The sequence below is a fragment of the Camellia sinensis genome, chromosome 12, assembly GCF_055761805.1.
Source record: "Camellia sinensis isolate YWXY chromosome 12, ASM5576180v1, whole genome shotgun sequence".
In the NCBI taxonomy this organism is placed as follows: Eukaryota; Viridiplantae; Streptophyta; class Magnoliopsida; order Ericales; family Theaceae; genus Camellia; species Camellia sinensis.
In genome coordinates, this window is record NC_138972.1 from 138,452,224 (window position 1) to 138,462,592 (window position 10,369).

Below are 10,369 nucleotides of genomic sequence, written 5' to 3' on the forward strand. Positions count from 1 at the left end.
AATATTTTGAAATTAAAATATTTAAAAGTATTCAAAAAATTTAAAAAATGCATAACATATTTAAATATTAAAATATTTAAAATCTTAACAAAATTAAAATATTTTAAAAATATTTAAAATATTTAAAAAATTAAAATATTGATTTGAATTAAGTTTTGAATTATGTGTTTTGGTTATGAGTTTTGAAAAGTAACAATTCTGTTTTAAATTGAGTTTTGAGAAATGGGTGTAGAATTATGATTTGAAAGACCCAAACAAACAACACACTCAAATCAACGGGTGGAACCATATTTTGAGAGACTTTCCCAACGGAGCCTCAATTTTTGAGACTTATTTGCTTATCATTTTGGTTCGCACCCCTGTAATCATTTTGTGAGTTCAAATTATAATAGAAAAAAGTTAATGAATTGAATATTAAGTTCATATGTAGCACTCACCAAACAAACAAACGTGCCATATGTATTGTAAAATTTTAATCTATTACTTACGATTAATATAAATAAATGGAGAGGTGAAAAAAGACATTAGGGGCTATTTCGGAATTGATTCTTTTAATTGATTTTTTTTATGTTTTAAGAAAAGATGTATAAAAAGTAAAAAAGTGTTCTGATTTGATGTTTTGACATTTTGACTATTTTCATCAAAAACGCTCATGCCAAACAAGCTCTAAATATTAGAATTTTGATCGATTATGTCGAGATTTCTATTTGATTTCATAAGATTGTATTATATGATTGTACTTTTAAAAACTAACAGTCTACACCTATCAAATTGTTTAAGTATATTCAATATATATATATATATATATATATATATCAACCATTTGTGAAGTTAAAGTAAAAATTTATTGACGTAGATTTTTTAATAAATTTTTTTTATCACTCTTCATCAGCAATACCTCCACCGTCAAAATGCTTTTTTGGTTTAAATCATCAAGCCTCTTTGATTTAAAAATTACTTTGAAAACCTCATTTATTAATACATTATTTTTATCCTTTCTTTTTTTTACGTGGGACAAAGTTTCATCAAGATAAATAAAGAAATATAAATTAAAGTTTTGAAAATTTGAGAATAACTTCAAATTTTCTAAAATAATTCAATAAAATTGACCATTGAACGACACCAGTTTTGAAAAATATTAATATGATGTATTCAATGTTCATGTCCAAGCTATATATTTGTTATTATATCATTTGTTTCAAATATATGGGTTGCCATCCCACATCGATTGCGGATAATATTCTCAATTATCTTGTTTCAAATATGTGTTGCCATCCCACATCGATTGTATATAATATTTAGAATAGACTTATAAGATAGCATTGGACACTTCCATTGTGGAGGCGTCCTTGGGAAACCAAAGGAATAAATCCGTGCGGCTCTCCAGCTATCATGCTTTAGGCCAAAGCGGACAATACTTCTAGGTGTTGGCTGGGCAATGTGTTGTCCATGCCTCAAGGTGGTAGTTGGGCTATGTGTTCGCCATGAGCACTACAAATAATGTACAAGATAGTCCACAATGCCTCCTTCATCATAGAAGCGCCTTTTTATTAAAAAAGAAAGCCCGCATAATCAAATTCTCAATAAATTTTTTGACCCTTTTTTTTTTGGACAAATAGATTTACTAGTCCGGTTATCAATAGATTCAATAATGAGAATCGACCATGATCAGATCGGGCTAGAAAAACACAACCTTAGAGCTGGCAAATCTGAATGGCCAATAATATTTCATGTAACCACAATGCACATGGTCTTGTCTAAATGCAAGCATCATAATCAAACATTCAATTTTTTTCATAAAATACTTTCACACCTAAAACTAATCCCTACTTTATAACAATTTGTTGGAAATGGTTGAAAAATTCTGGGTAAAAACAGAATTTTTTGCTAACTTTAGTCTATTATTTAGGTGGGACCCGTACGTCTATTTTGGCGGGTCTAAGCGGTAACGCGTTCTATGCCGCGTTGTGATTCACGTGGTATATTTGGTTGCTCAAAACCATTATCGGGTGAATGGGAAATTGAAGCCAAAGTGAGCTCCACGGAAATGGAGTTTTGGTGGAAATTCCTTAAGGTTGGAAAATGGCTTGTCCCACATTGATTTGGTGGGATGTTTTGAGTGGGTTTATAAGGCACGGGATTGGACCTCGGGGCACACCCCAAGGGGTGCCCAAGTTTTGTAGAGAGGGAGGTTATGGGCAAAATGGGCTTGACCCATTGGATCCAAAAATCACCACACGGGCTTGACCCATTGTCTCAAATCATTTCTTTTTATACGGTCAAACTTATCGTATGACAAATAAATAATTTGAAATATGTGGAGGGAAAAATAGGGACATAAGATCTTGTGTGGCTAGATGATTGGCCTTACTAATGTCACGCACACAATTTATTAGCCTCTATAGTAAGGTGGTTGAGTAAAAACCATGGGATATTTTTGAAATTTTAATAATACCATTGTATGGCATACTTCTTATAACTGTGATGTTAATAATATATTTGTAACGAGTTGAATCAAATTAAATTTATTTATTTATTTATTATTTTTTTGGGTATCTGTTAAATAATATTCTTAATTTGTTTGTGGGTTCGGGCATTGACTCGAGTTGAGTTGGTATGAATTTACAAATCCTTTGAATTGTGTAGTTTTATAATAGTTCTAGTGTCGTGAACCATTCTATTTAAATTGATAAAAACAAATTATATTACGTCTCGATTTCAACTTCGTAAGGCCCGTTTGGCAAAATTTTTAAATTTTTATTTTTTGTTTTTTGTTTTAATTATTCTTAGATCTTGAGTATTGAATAATACATAGTTTTAGGTTACGTTTGGTAGAGTTTTGTAAATATGATTTGAAAGTATGAGTTGTATTTTGAGTTTGTGAGTTATGGAATTATGATTTGAGTGTAGAAAATCTGTTCGGTTATAGTTATAGCGACCCCGGTCTTTTCTCTTTAGATTATTGTATCCGGACTTAGGTTCCGTGGATCCTGTCATTACTTATTGGTTGTTGTTGTCCTTTAATCTCTTAGTATTTGAATTATAGGTTGTGTTGGGCGGGTCTGTTACTGGTTGATTGATTGTTGATGCCAATAGGTGATGCCCAGATTTTGGCCTTCACGCTCGAGCGGAGGTTTTAACGCTCGAGCGGTCCCTTCGTTGTTGCTTCTCCGCTCGAGCGGGAATTTTGACGCTCGAGCGGGATTTTCCATCTCCCAGTATTTTGCTCTGCAGTTCTTCCGCTCGAGCGGTAGTTTTTACGCTCGAGCGTGATCCCTTGTTTTTGCTCCTCCGCTCGAGCGGGGAGTTTGACGCTCGAGCGGGTGCCAGCGCCTGCAAAACTTCTGAAAGGGTGCAATCGACGCTCGAGCGGCTTTCTTCACGCTCGAGCATGATTCTGTGTCTTACGCTCGAGCGGGGCTTTCTACGCTCGAGCGTAGAGTCGATTATATCAGTCCGTGATTTCACTTTTTGGATCACTTTTTGACCTACCTTTTCTTTCTTAACCTTTAAAAACCGCCATTTGAGAGTTTCTCTCTCTACTCTCACCTTCTCTCTAAGATTTGATCTATTCCTTGTGGTCTTCTACCCTAGTTCCTTTGGAAGAAAGGTAGAGCTTCACGAGATCTTTCTTTTAATCTGAAAAAGAGAGGATTTGGAGCACTTTGGATTTTGGGTCATCATCTCCATCTTCTCTATTTTAGTTGTGATCTTCAAGGTAGGGATTTCCTACTCCATTCTATAAGTTTTGTCCTAAGTTTTGGTATTTTGATATGTTGGGAGTACTTTGGTAATTTTGGGAAAAACCCTAGTTGTATTAATAAATTAATTTGTATAATTAATTTAAGGAAATTGGGGAAATTGGTTAAAAGCATGAAATTGAGGAATTCATTGATTAAATGGTGTAGTTGGATAATTAAAATCACTCGCCTATTGAATTGTTGATATATTTATTTCCAGTCTAGAAATAACTGTTTTGGGCTATCGGTGGAGGATAGTCGTGTTTGTTGTAGACATTGCATGTGGATTAGGAATAACTGAAACTAATCACATTGGTTAAGTCATTAATTTTGACTATTACATTGATACAGAAAATACGTGTATTGATTGAGCATTGCATTTGCATATATTGTTTTGTGTGGGAGGAGATAGGGGATGTACTCCACGGTTTAGGGGAAGATAGGGGATGGACCTCTAAACCGGATTTTTGTTTGGGAGGAGATAGGGGATGGACTCCATTAGCACCATTTTTATGTGTGCTTATTATATTGAAGTGTTTTTACATGATTATTGATACAGCACTAAAATGTGTATCAAATGGGAAGTATGAAGTGTTTTGATATGAGCATGAGTCTCATTTGTTTTGTTGATATTGGAAATAATGTGAATATATTATATAATTCACTGTTGTAAGTTTGGCCAGGTTCTGAGCCATGTTGATAATAATGGAAAGTGAAATGTATCTTAGACATGAGTGTCATGAGACTGTTTAATGATAAAATTGATTATCTTGGTTAACCATCTATTGAATGCTATAGCTTTATTCAATGCTTATATTTGGTTTAGTATATTTCTACTGGGCTGTGGCTCACCCTTTATGGGAACATCATTTTCAGGTTCAGGTGATAAGCTACCTCCACGAACTTAGCCTGGAAGGATTTGATGTTTGGGATTTTGAAGACTTGTCTTTAGTTATATGCTTTATTTTGTTATTTTTTTGAGATTTCATGTAAACATTCAAGCCTAGGGCTTAACTTGTAAATGAGTTAGTACTCATCCTTTTTGTGTCCAAGTGTTAGCTTGGAAAGATGTAAGCCCTTAGGGCATTTATTTTGATGTTGCCGGATGTTACATGTGATGTCTTTCAATAAGAATACTCTGATGAATAACTCAAATGATTCGTTTTCTTTTATAAATGCATGTTAATTGTTATGGTTATTATGGGTTTATTTTGAGGGCGTTACAATAGTTTTTGAATAGAGTGTGGAATTGAGTTTTGAAAGTTTGATCTGACATGTGAAGTAAGAAAATTTTTTTGGTTATGAGTTTTGGAAAGAGTTTTCAAAACTTAATTCAAATTATTATAACTCAAAACAAAACATACTACTTTCACACTATTGAAAATTCTGATCAACACTAATAACCAAACTCTTTTTAGAATTCTATTAAAAAAAATTATTGTTAATAGAAAATAACATTAATCAATTTTTTAATTGAAAATACTACAGAGGAAATAAATTTTTTTCAAAATAAATACTCAAAAAATTAAAATCATAAATATTTAAATAATTTAAATAATCTAAAAAATTTAAAAAGTAAAAAATTAAAATAAATATTCAAAAAATTTAAATCGTAAAAATTTAAATAATTTAAATATTCAAAAAATTTAAATAATTTCAAATATTAATATTTTAAATTTAAAAACAACTCTACACTCAAATCGTAACCAAACACATAAAACAAAAGTCAATTATGAAATTATTTTTAAAACGCATAACCAAACGCATAACTCGAAACTCCATACGACTTTCACAACTCTACACCTAAATCGTAACCAAATACATAACAAAAAAATTAAAATACTTAAAAATATTTCTATAAAATAGAGTTTGAATTTATTTTAATAAAATATTTTAAAATTTAAAAACTGCGAATCGTAATATTTTGAAATTAAAATATTTAAAAGTATTCAAAAAATTTAAAAAATGCATAACATATTTAAATATTAAAATATTTAAAATCTTAACAAAATTAAAATATTTTAAAAATATTTAAAATATTTAAAAAATTAAAATATTGATTTGAATTAAGTTTTGAATTATGTGTTTTGGTTATGAGTTTTGAAAAGTAACAATTCTGTTTTAAATTGAGTTTTGAGAAATGGGTGTAGAATTATGATTTGAAAGACCCAAACAAACAACACACTCAAATCAACGGGTGGAACCATATTTTGAGAGACTTTCCCAACGGAGCCTCAATTTTTGAGACTTATTTGCTTATCATTTTGGTTCGCACCCCTGTAATCATTTTGTGAGTTCAAATTATAATAGAAAAAAGTTAATGAATTGAATATTAAGTTCATATGTAGCACTCACCAAACAAACAAACGTGCCATATGTATTGTAAAATTTTAATCTATTACTTACGATTAATATAAATAAATGGAGAGGTGAAAAAAGACATTAGGGGCTATTTCGGAATTGATTCTTTTAATTGATTTTTTTTATGTTTTAAGAAAAGATGTATAAAAAGTAAAAAAGTGTTCTGATTTGATGTTTTGACATTTTGACTATTTTCATCAAAAACGCTCATGCCAAACAAGCTCTAAATATTAGAATTTTGATCGATTATGTCGAGATTTCTATTTGATTTCATAAGATTGTATTATATGATTGTACTTTTAAAAACTAACAGTCTACACCTATCAAATTGTTTAAGTATATTCAATATATATATATATATATATATATATATCAACCATTTGTGAAGTTAAAGTAAAAATTTATTGACGTAGATTTTTTAATAAATTTTTTTTATCACTCTTCATCAGCAATACCTCCACCGTCAAAATGCTTTTTTGGTTTAAATCATCAAGCCTCTTTGATTTAAAAATTACTTTGAAAACCTCATTTATTAATACATTATTTTTATCCTTTCTTTTTTTTACGTGGGACAAAGTTTCATCAAGATAAATAAAGAAATATAAATTAAAGTTTTGAAAATTTGAGAATAACTTCAAATTTTCTAAAATAATTCAATAAAATTGACCATTGAACGACACCAGTTTTGAAAAATATTAATATGATGTATTCAATGTTCATGTCCAAGCTATATATTTGTTATTATATCATTTGTTTCAAATATATGGGTTGCCATCCCACATCGATTGCGGATAATATTCTCAATTATCTTGTTTCAAATATGTGTTGCCATCCCACATCGATTGTATATAATATTTAGAATAGACTTATAAGATAGCATTGGACACTTCCATTGTGGAGGCGTCCTTGGGAAACCAAAGGAATAAATCCGTGCGGCTCTCCAGCTATCATGCTTTAGGCCAAAGCGGACAATACTTCTAGGTGTTGGCTGGGCAATGTGTTGTCCATGCCTCAAGGTGGTAGTTGGGCTATGTGTTCGCCATGAGCACTACAAATAATGTAGAAGATAGTCCACAATGCCTCCTTCATCATAGAAGCGCCTTTTTATTAAAAAAGAAAGCCCGCATAATCAAATTCTCAATAAATTTTTTGACCCTTTTTTTTTTGGACAAATAGATTTACTAGTCCGGTTATCAATAGATTCAATAATGAGAATCGACCATGATCAGATCGGGCTAGAAAAACACAACCTTAGAGCTGGCAAATCTGAATGGCCAATAATATTTCATGTAACCACAATGCACATGGTCTTGTCTAAATGCAAGCATCATAATCAAACATTCAATTTTTTTCATAAAATACTTTCACACCTAAAACTAATCCCTACTTTATAACAATTTGTTGGAAATGGTTGAAAAATTCTGGGTAAAAACAGAATTTTTTGCTAACTTTAGTCTATTATTTAGGTGGGACCCGTACGTCTATTTTGGCGGGTCTAAGCGGTAACGCGTTCTATGCCGCGTTGTGATTCACGTGGTATATTTGGTTGCTCAAAACCATTATCGGGTGAATGGGAAATTGAAGCCAAAGTGAGCTCCACGGAAATGGAGTTTTGGTGGAAATTCCTTAAGGTTGGAAAATGGCTTGTCCCACATTGATTTGGTGGGATGTTTTGAGTGGGTTTATAAGGCACGGGATTGGACCTCGGGGCACACCCCAAGGGGTGCCCAAGTTTTGTAGAGAGGGAGGTTATGGGCAAAATGGGCTTGACCCATTGGATCCAAAAATCACCACACGGGCTTGACCCATTGTCTCAAATCATTTCTTTTTATACGGTCAAACTTATCGTATGACAAATAAATAATTTGAAATATGTGGAGGGAAAAATAGGGACATAAGATCTTGTGTGGCTAGATGATTGGCCTTACTAATGTCACGCACACAATTTATTAGCCTCTATAGTAAGGTGGTTGAGTAAAAGCCATGGGATATTTTTGAAATTTTAATAATACCATTGTATGGCATACTTCTTATAACTGTGATGTTAATAATATATTTGTAACGAGTTGAATCAAATTAAATTTATTTATTTATTTATTATTTTTTTGGGTATCTGTTAAATAATATTCTTAATTTGTTTGTGGGTTCGGGCATTGACTCGAGTTGAGTTGGTATGAATTTACAAATCCTTTGAATTGTGTAGTTTTATAATAGTTCTAGTGTCGTGAACCATTCTATTTAAATTGATAAAAACAAATTATATTACGTCTCGATTTCAACTTCGTAAGGCCCGTTTGGCAAAATTTTTAAATTTTTATTTTTTGTTTTAATTATTCTTAGATCTTGAGTATTGAATAATACATAGTTTTAGGTTACGTTTGGTAGAGTTTTGTAAATATGATTTGAAAGTATGAGTTGTATTTTGAGTTTGTGAGTTATGGAATTATGATTTGAGTGTAGAAAATCTGTTCGGTTATAGTTTTTGAATAGAGTGTGGAATTGAGTTTTGAAAGTTTGATCTGACATGTGAAGTAAGAAAATTTTTTTGGTTATGAGTTTTGGAAAGAGTTTTCAAAACTTAATTCAAATTATTATAACTCAAAACAAAACATACTACTTTCACACTATTGAAAATTCTGATCAACACTAATAACCAAACTCTTTTTAGAATTCTATTAAAAAAAATTATTGTTAATAGAAAATAACATTAATCAATTTTTTAATTGAAAATACTACAGAGGAAATAAATTTTTTTCAAAATAAATACTCAAAAAATTAAAATCATAAATATTTAAATAATTTAAATAATCTAAAAAATTTAAAAAGTAAAAAATTAAAATAAATATTCAAAAAATTTAAATCGTAAAAATTTAAATAATTTAAATATTCAAAAAATTTAAATAATTTCAAATATTAATATTTTAAATTTAAAAACAACTCTACACTCAAATCGTAACCAAACACATAAAACAAAAGTCAATTATGAAATTATTTTTAAAACGCATAACCAAACGCATAACTCGAAACTCCATACGACTTTCACAACTCTACACCTAAATCGTAACCAAATACATAACAAAAAAATTAAAATACTTAAAAATATTTCTATAAAATAGAGTTTGAATTTATTTTAATAAAATATTTTAAAATTTAAAAACTGCGAATCGTAATATTTTGAAATTAAAATATTTAAAAGTATTCAAAAAATTTAAAAAATGCATAACATATTTAAATATTAAAATATTTAAAATCTTAACAAAATTAAAATATTTTAAAAATATTTAAAATATTTAAAAAATTAAAATATTGATTTGAATTAAGTTTTGAATTATGTGTTTTGGTTATGAGTTTTGAAAAGTAACAATTCTGTTTTAAATTGAGTTTTGAGAAATGGGTGTAGAATTATGATTTGAAAGACCCAAACAAACAACACACTCAAATCAACGGGTGGAACCATATTTTGAGAGACTTTCCCAACGGAGCCTCAATTTTTGAGACTTATTTGCTTATCATTTTGGTTCGCACCCCTGTAATCATTTTGTGAGTTCAAATTATAATAGAAAAAAGTTAATGAATTGAATATTAAGTTCATATGTAGCACTCACCAAACAAACAAACGTGCCATATGTATTGTAAAATTTTAATCTATTACTTACGATTAATATAAATAAATGGAGAGGTGAAAAAAGACATTAGGGGCTATTTCGGAATTGATTCTTTTAATTGATTTTTTTTATGTTTTAAGAAAAGATGTATAAAAAGTAAAAAAGTGTTCTGATTTGATGTTTTGACATTTTGACTATTTTCATCAAAAACGCTCATGCCAAACAAGCTCTAAATATTAGAATTTTGATCGATTATGTCGAGATTTCTATTTGATTTCATAAGATTGTATTATATGATTGTACTTTTAAAAACTAACAGTCTACACCTATCAAATTGTTTAAGTATATTCAATATATATATATATATATATCAACCATTTGTGAAGTTAAAATAAAAATTTATTGACGTAGATTTTTTAATAAATTTTTTTTATCACTCTTCATCAGCAATACCTCCACCGTCAAAATGCTTTTTTGGTTAAAATCATCAAGCCTCTTTGATTTAAAAATTACTTTGAAAACCTCATTTATTAATACATTATTTTTATCCTTTCTTTTTTTTACGTGGGACAAAGTTTCATCAAGATAAATAAAGAAATATAAATTAAAGTTTTGAAAATTTGAGAATAACTTCAAATTTTCTAAAATAATTCAATAAAATTG